Source organism: Mus musculus, chromosome 3, assembly GCF_000001635.26.
Source record: "Mus musculus strain C57BL/6J chromosome 3, GRCm38.p6 C57BL/6J".
Classification (NCBI taxonomy): Eukaryota; Metazoa; Chordata; class Mammalia; order Rodentia; family Muridae; genus Mus; species Mus musculus.
In genome coordinates, this window is record NC_000069.6 from 50,591,316 (window position 1) to 50,599,552 (window position 8,237).

General features: G+C 38.7%; 1 pseudogene; it reads right to left on the reverse strand.

Annotated features, from left to right (window-relative positions):
- Positions 1 to 6,677: 6,677 nt before the first annotated feature.
- Gm38237 lies at positions 6,678 to 7,186 on the reverse strand (annotated as a pseudogene).
- Between the last annotated feature and the right edge of the window lie 1,051 nt (positions 7,187 to 8,237).

Consider the following 8,237-nt stretch of genomic DNA (forward strand, 5'->3'; position numbering starts at 1 on the left):
CCTGCACATGTCCCAGAAGGATAGGTGAGGATTAATCTCCTAGAGGTATCTGGAGTTTCACAAATGTTGTGGTGATATACAAATTGTGGTCCCTTTCATTTTGCGTTTATAACACATTCATGGTCCTAACACACTGGAGGGTACCTCAGCTGTCCAGACAGTACATCACCATGCATTCAACACCCCTCTTCAATACCTCCTGAGGATTAACTGAAGACCAAGCTAAAAATATTGTTCAGTGATTGCACATTAAATCACATGAGGTTGAGATATCCAAGGTCTCAATTTACTTTTGTAATACAAATTAACCTTGTAGATGCAAAATTACAGTATTATTTTAAAATTACAGCTGTGGTCTCTATATTTATGAGATACTACAAAATACCTGACCTTCCCAATGCAGGTTACCTAATTATTTTGTATCCAGCTTGAACAAGTTCATTAAACTTGAATCTCAATGGAAATGTGGCTACTGCTTCATCTTACCAGATTACATGGTCACTGGTGGTGGCGGATTAATTAAATTTAGTATTCAAGCATGAACTGAGAATATCAAAGACCTGACTAAGTGCACCCACGTATCTATTTGTTGTCTACAGCATCAGATATATACAATGAAAAAGAGCTACAAATAACTTGGATGTAGCTCAACATGTGTATCTGCATGCTGACATTTTTCCTCTTTTACTAGACCTTGAGTGCATTCAGGGAAGGACAATTTAGGGCTTATTTTTCTACATGTGTTCCTAAACATAGCTCTTAAGGCAATACTTTGTAAATAGGGAACAGATAATATATGTTGCTTGAACAGTTTTAGGTTGTAATGAGTGATGCAGATTTTCCAGTCAGTTGTATTAGAGGGTAACGAGCAATCATATTAGTCTTTGTATGCTTGCCGATCAATGATAAGTTTAAGACCTAAAGTCCTGTACAATGAAACTGTATTTATTTTTCCCCTTAGGTTTACAGTCACTTCTTAAAGAGTCACCATAATATACAAGTATGTAACGTATGTAATGTTGTATGATATTTATGTAAAAATTCAATCTTATCAAAATGCATAGATTTGAGGTGTGGAGTCCTCCCTAATTACAGAAAGTTGGGGACAAAATAGAAAGCATCCTTTCATAGTCTTGAATTTCAAGTATACATAATAATAAAAAAAACACTTCAATGTTCAAATGTACAGAAAATTACCTAAATTAAACCTGATTGTTGGAATTTATTTTGTAAGGATAAAGCTGAGAAAATGATTTCCGGCCTTTGCAATAGTCTTTTTGCAAGTTTTCTCAGCCTGAAACTTTCTTTATTTTATAAAAGTGCAAGAACCACTTTCTTGCCATTCTCTCTTTCTCTCTCTCTCTCTCTCTCTTTCTCTCTCTCTCTCTCTCTCTCTCTCTCTCTCTCTCTCTCCCTCTCTCCCTCTCTCTCCCTCTCTCCCTCTCTGTAGAACTGACAGCAAGCCTGTTATTAATATGAAAGTTTTAATTTAAGAATTTTAATATACATCACAGAAATCCTTTTGATAAAGTAGGAAAATTCAGGGCTCACTTATTAAGACATGGCTATGAAATTAACTTCACTTATTCTGAAAGAATTTCCACCTTAACCGTATACATTCCATATTCTTTCATAAGATTGATGCAGGACCAATTTGACATTACTCAAGTGTGCTTCAATGCTAGTTTAATTTCCACTAAGAACAGTAGAATAATATGTTTCATTTCTGCTAAGAATAGAAAAATATGAGACCATGATGGAAATGCAAATGAAATACAAAAGTTGAACTTGGAGAGCTTAAAAGTAAACTTATAGGAAGTAGACTCAGACACACAACCCAAGTAAGAACTACTAACAATAACAAAGCAATACATACAAACCACAGGGTACTGACTCTACTCACTCAATGTGCAAGACCTTCAGATCAAGGGCCCTAAGAGCTAATGATTTTGATCTCTGTCAGCAGAGCACACACATAGGCCTTACGGGCTGCTGTACATCAGAGCTGACTTCAGTTTGTGTTCTCTGCACAGGCAATGATATGGGTATGTATCTACATTGAAATAGTGGATGGGTAAACACAGAAGGATGCCAAACATCAGGTTGTAAGAGTTGTCCCGCATCCCACCATTGATCCTCTGTGCACTCATATATTGAACCCTTGCATTGATTAACTTTATATCATCATGATGACATAAACAAAGAAGAAAAGAGTGATTTGAGCTTCCATTGTCTGAGGTTCTAGGTCAGTTTCACTTAGCATTATTGGGTTGGGCCCATAGAATCTCAATGCCTGTAGGAACATGTGATAGAGGAGGCTTCTTCTCCCAGGGTAGATGTTTAGTCTAATAGGCAAGAAGGTCCCACATTCTTCATAGCCACCTTCAGAACTCTCCTCCAGTGATCTACAGATCTTCCATTGGACTCTTAAAGCCCCCACACCTCTTAGTAGCACCATTAGAAAAGGAATAAATCTTTATATAAAGAAACACAGGCTTAATTGTGGTGCCTTTTGTTTCATATAATTCACTTTACCTGCGAGTAATAAAAATATATTAAATATCAGTAGGAAAATGAATAACCATAAGAACTTGGAACTCTACTTGAATGATCGAAGAACAAGACAACTGATTTTCTATCCTATCTTCCTGTCTCAAGACAAAAGTATATGTTTCTATTATGTTATGCACAGTGGGCACCACAATGATTTTGAGTTATTATGATCAGAGAACTTAACCAAGCTATTTAAAGACAGGAAGTGGAAGCACTTGTGGAGAAATAGTTTGCTTTTCTCTATGTCTTCCAATTTGATTCTCAGTATTAATTTATTGACTTTACTTTATGACATTGTGGCCCTTGATGAAGCACCTTCCAGAGCTAGAACACAATAACAAAATCAAAGACTGAGACCACTGTTAAATATGAAAAGTAAAGAAAATAAAAGAGAGAAAAGGGGCATCAGGCAGACAAGATCCAGCAATTATTGTAACATCTGAAACAAAGCATTTCTCCAAGAGAGAATTTAAAGCAAAATTCTTTCTCTCAGTCATGAAATCAAGCTATTTCTCTAAAAGTTTTTGTGTGATTTCTATTTATTTTCAGGGGTTACATTTTTCATTTTCATGGTAACAATCTGAAGAAAGCAGGCTAATGAAGGAAAGGTTTATCCTGGCTCTAGGTTTGAAAATGTCCAGCCCATGGTCCTAGAAAAAGCACAACAACAAGATCTGAGGTGGTTACTCATACATCCACAGCTGGAAGGCTGAAAGAGAGATGAAGAGTTGATTAGAAAGCATCAAGCCCTCCTAACCCAGTGACCCACTTTCTCTAGCCAGACTCCACCTCCTAAAATAGTCTTCACAAACCAGCAGCAGCAGCTTGGAAACAAGTATCCAAACACATGAGCCTATAGGAGACACCTCACATTGAAACACTACTGAATCAATATGTGTAGAGACCTTAAGGGTAATTTTTCTAATTAACTCCAGCAATAAATGGATACAACCTTTAGTTGTGGCTGCTTTAGAATCGTTGAAAGACTTGGTAAGCACAATCTTGCATTGGCCCATCTCACAGGTGTGTTTTCAATCTTAGGGAAAGCTGCCTGGGTGTCTTTTCAAGATTTATTTGTGTGCGTTTGTGTGTATGAGTGTTTGTCTGCATGTATGCATGTGTACTACTTCTTTGTCTTATACCTGCAGAAGCTACAAGAGATCATGTGATCTGCATGGAACCAGAAAGATAGATAGTTGTAAGATACCTTACAGGTGTTCTGAACCAAATCAGGATCCTCTACAAGAGAAACAAGTGCTCTCAACCACTGAGTCACCTCTCCAACCCTAATTGTTTTTAAATAAGGCAAAGCTGGATCTATTATTCATCATGGGAGCACATTTAATAAATTCTGGGTTGAAAGAAGTGGACAAGTGAGACTGCTAAGAACTTAAATAACTTAAACACATGTAATACTGGGCACCTGCTGAATCCTGCTTGGCCATGTGTAAAGGACAGTTTGACATGGTTCCTGGCCAGCAGGGTGTGGGCCTCCATGAGTGCTGATGGTTGCTGTGGGTGTGATGTTTGTATAATAATGAACATATTATCATGTTCCTCCTTTGAGGAATGTCTTCTTTGCCAAGATTAATGGCACCATGATAATCAGAGGCAACAAGAGACCAGGAGTCAAAGTTGTAGCTAATGTCTCAGCAAAATGGTAAATACTGTGACCTTCAGGACAACCCTTAAGGCTGTAGGAAACGACTCTGAAAACATGAGTTCAAAAATATATAATTTTTTAATTATGCAAAATATAAGGATGCAATATGAATTATATAAGAAGTTTCACAGATCTAAAGAAACAAGGACAGCTACACTATAAGCCATTTTGTCAGAAAGACACTAAGGAGATAGAGAGATTAAGGAGTGGTGATCGCAGGGCAAGATCCCACCCAGCTAAATTTTCTTGTTTATGTTTACAAAGGCAGGCATATTCCTGAGTTCTAGATCAGCCTGGGACAGGAGTTTAGGCCCAGGTATGGTAGAATTGGTGATTTCAGGGTGGGGTCCCACCCAACTATCTTATTGTTTGTGCTTGTGCTTGCTGTCTTTTTCTAAGAATCAAAGGCCTAAGGTCACAGACTGCTGATTCATGGATGGTAAAGAGGGAACCTGGAATAAATGACTACATTGATATGTAAATAAAAGACTGGGCTTTGGGTCTGCATGAGATGAGCTAGCAGAGCACTATAGGAGTTCATTGTTTAGAATTATTTCTAGCAAGAGCTGTCTAGAGATCTCTGGAGAGGAAGCACAGATACTTTAGAATTTTTTCTAACAGGATTTCCAATTTGGGTCAAAAAAATCCATGGAGAGTGAATACAGCCCCTTTAGAATTTTTTATAGTTTTTTTCAAATTTTTTCTAACAGGATTTTTGAGCTTGGTCAAAAATTCTAAGAATTGCTTGGAGAGCTGATGCAGCTCCTTTAGAATTTTTTCTAGTAGCTACCCAGAGAGAGCTTTTGGGGCATGAACATAGCCCTTTTAGATTTATTTTCTAAAAGAAAAAAAATCAAGAATTTTTTTATAGCAGCTTTTCTGACTTTGGTTGGAAAAATCCATGAGCTATTCAGAGAGCTTTTAGAATTTCTATCTAACAAGAGAGAGCTGTCTCAAGCAGAAAAAGCTGTCTTGAGAGAGTTGTTTCCAGCAGAAAGCTGTCCTGAGCAGGCTACAGAGCCATATAGAGATATCTAGAGAGAGCTATCTAGAGAGCCATCTCGAGCAGAACACAGGTCATCAACTTGAATCTCTGACTAAATATCTGACAAAACAGTGTGAGGGGGAGAAGTTTATTCAGGCTCACAGTTTGAGGGTACACAGTCCATCATAGCAAAGGAAGCATGGCAGCAGGAGTATGGGGCAGTTGGTCACATTGCATCACAGCTTGGCAGGCTTAGTTCTAATTTGAAATACGTGCACCCAAAATTTTCTGTGTAACATATGAGGTACCTCAAGAGCCAGAATCTATCTGGAGACATTCTCCTTCTCCTTCCAACCTCAGCTTTAACTTATACTATAAGGTGTTTGTGTATTTGTCTGTATGCCACAAAAACAAACAAACAAAAAACTGTCTTCTGTTGATGATCTTTAGGACCTACTGTGTGAACCCTGATTTATTCTGCCATAAAAGGGAATTCTCTTGTTCACGATGCCCATGACATGCAGAACAGGCTAGAGGGAGCCATGAGCAGAGGCTCATGGGATCTCTGATACCTGAAGTATGATTTGGAGGAGGAGGTGTGCATTAGTAGAGGCAAAGTGCCCTTAAGAGCTACTGCAGTGGTTCTCAGACTTCCTAAAGCTGTGACCCTTTAATACAGTTCTTCATGTTGTAGAGACATGAAAAAATTATTTTTTCTTGATCCTTCATGTCTATACTTTTGCTCCTGTTATGAATCATATACTTGTATACTTTTAGAGATAGAAGTTTGCAAAGGGGTTGTGACCTACAGGTTGAAAAACACTGAGCTACACAGCCTTTTCACCATATAGGGAGACTGTGACAACAGGAACATCATAAAGATCGACTTCTACTGAGGAAGTGTCATGGTTAATCTTAATTGTCAACTTGACAGTATCTAGAAGCATCTAGCAGTCAAACTTCGGGGTGAGCAAGAATTTCTAATTTGGGTTAATTGTCTTGAGAAGACCCATTCAACATGGGCACCATTCAATTAAAGAGAGAGGAGAGAGAGAGAAAGAGAGACAGAGACAGACACACACACACACACACACACACACACAGAGAGAGAGAGAGAGAGAGAGAGAGAGAGAAGCACAGCATTTGTCTCTCCCTGTTTCCTGACTGTGGATGCATTGTGACCAACTACCCCATGCTCCTGCTGCTGTGTTTCCTTACTATGGTGGACTGTGTACCCTCAAACTGTGAGCCTGAATAAACTCCTCCTCCTCACACTGTTTTGTCAGATATTTAGTCAGAGCAACTGAAAATGTAGCTAACACAGAGAGAAAATACTACATTCCTCAAAGTAACCTGATTCTCCTTTCCTACATGTTTTCCATAGATATCTCCGACATATTAAGAAGTATTGCAAACAACTATTAGAGGAATATATTTATTTTTCCTCCTCAAGACAATTTTGCTTGTATTAAGGCTTCAATTTGAATTTCTCTGTTGGAAAAATGAGAGAGTACAAGTGAGTCTGTAAAACTGGGCATTGCTCACTGTCCACTTAGAATCAATAGACTACAGAATAGACTGGATCTGCTGCTTTAGATGAGAACCTTCTTTGCAGGTAACAGAACAGGCAATGACAGGTCTGGAGACTCCACAGGCCTGTCCTAAAGCCTGCTTGGGGCACAGAAATACATAGGGGACATTCTTGTCTTTCCACAGCAGAGGGGGGTGCAGGATGATCTCCAAGGGCTCAGCATCTGCTGTCATCACAATGAACTCAGAGATGCCTGTGTTGAGGGTTTTAGTGGCTTCACTGGCTCCTGTCCAAAGCTACTTGTAGTTACACAGTTGTGGATCAAGGTCTAGTAGCTTCTTGGTGAGGTGGGAATCTGCAAGGGGACGGGCCTTTGGATTCACATCAGCCTCGGTAATGGCCACCATGCTCTGGCCTCGCCTTGACTTGAGAACAGCCCACCTCAGACAGACTGAAATGCTGAGCAGGAAAAGGAGCAGAAATCACTTCTAATTTTTACTTTTCTAATTAAGGAAAATCACAACATCTCTAGAACTCATTTTTTTTTCAAACCAACAAAATTAGACTAAATCAGAATTTGGAAACGGGTCCCTTGTCTATAGACATCACTTGAAAGCAGGTGACAATGGAGAAGGCAATGGAAGTAAATTTGATTACTATCCATAATTAACTAAGTTTAATTCACATTGAGCCAAGCATGGTGAGTTTATTTGTGTAGTCATAGACTGTATACTGTTCCCTAAAGTTATTTTAAAAAGGAAATTACCAATTAGTGCTTCTCAGCCACGTTAGAAATGTGGGTTGGGAAAGGCACCGTCTGTCTATTGCTATGTAACAAATTAGGGTAATTGTGACTACTGTAGGTCAGGAATTCCAAAGAGGCTAAGCTTGGGAATTCTCACAGTCTTTAATACAGTGCAAGTCTCAGTGTCCACCAGGATAGAGTCATGTGAATGAATCCTTGCCTGGAACTGTCAAAGTGCTCAGCCACATGACCGGCTATTGACAGAAAGCCTGTTTCTTCACACAGGAACTAGGGATGCTGGAGGGTAGAATAGCACTTAGCTTTCTGTATCTTGAAAGATGAAGATAACAGCTACAATGTTCTCAATGACAAATTCTCAGAAGTTATTCACACAATCACAAATCCACTGTACTCTTTCACACCCGTGCTTAGAAAGGGACTTTGCACGGGCTCAGTACCCAGGAGGGAAGACCACTAGGAACTATTGTGAATGCTGACTACCACATACCACCCTCATGGACCCTGCCTGATCTAATGTTCTATAAATAAGAAATTTTAGAATTACTACTAATGACACTGAAATACATCCATTGAAAATACACCTAATGTTATACATATGTAAAGCACATTGCTTTTACAAAAAAAAGAAAGAAAGATACTGGCTGCTTAAAGTATCTATATCCTAATCTTTGGATCCCAGATTATATTAATAAGGGCAAAGAAATTTTGAAGATATGAATAATTTAAAGCCTTGAAATAA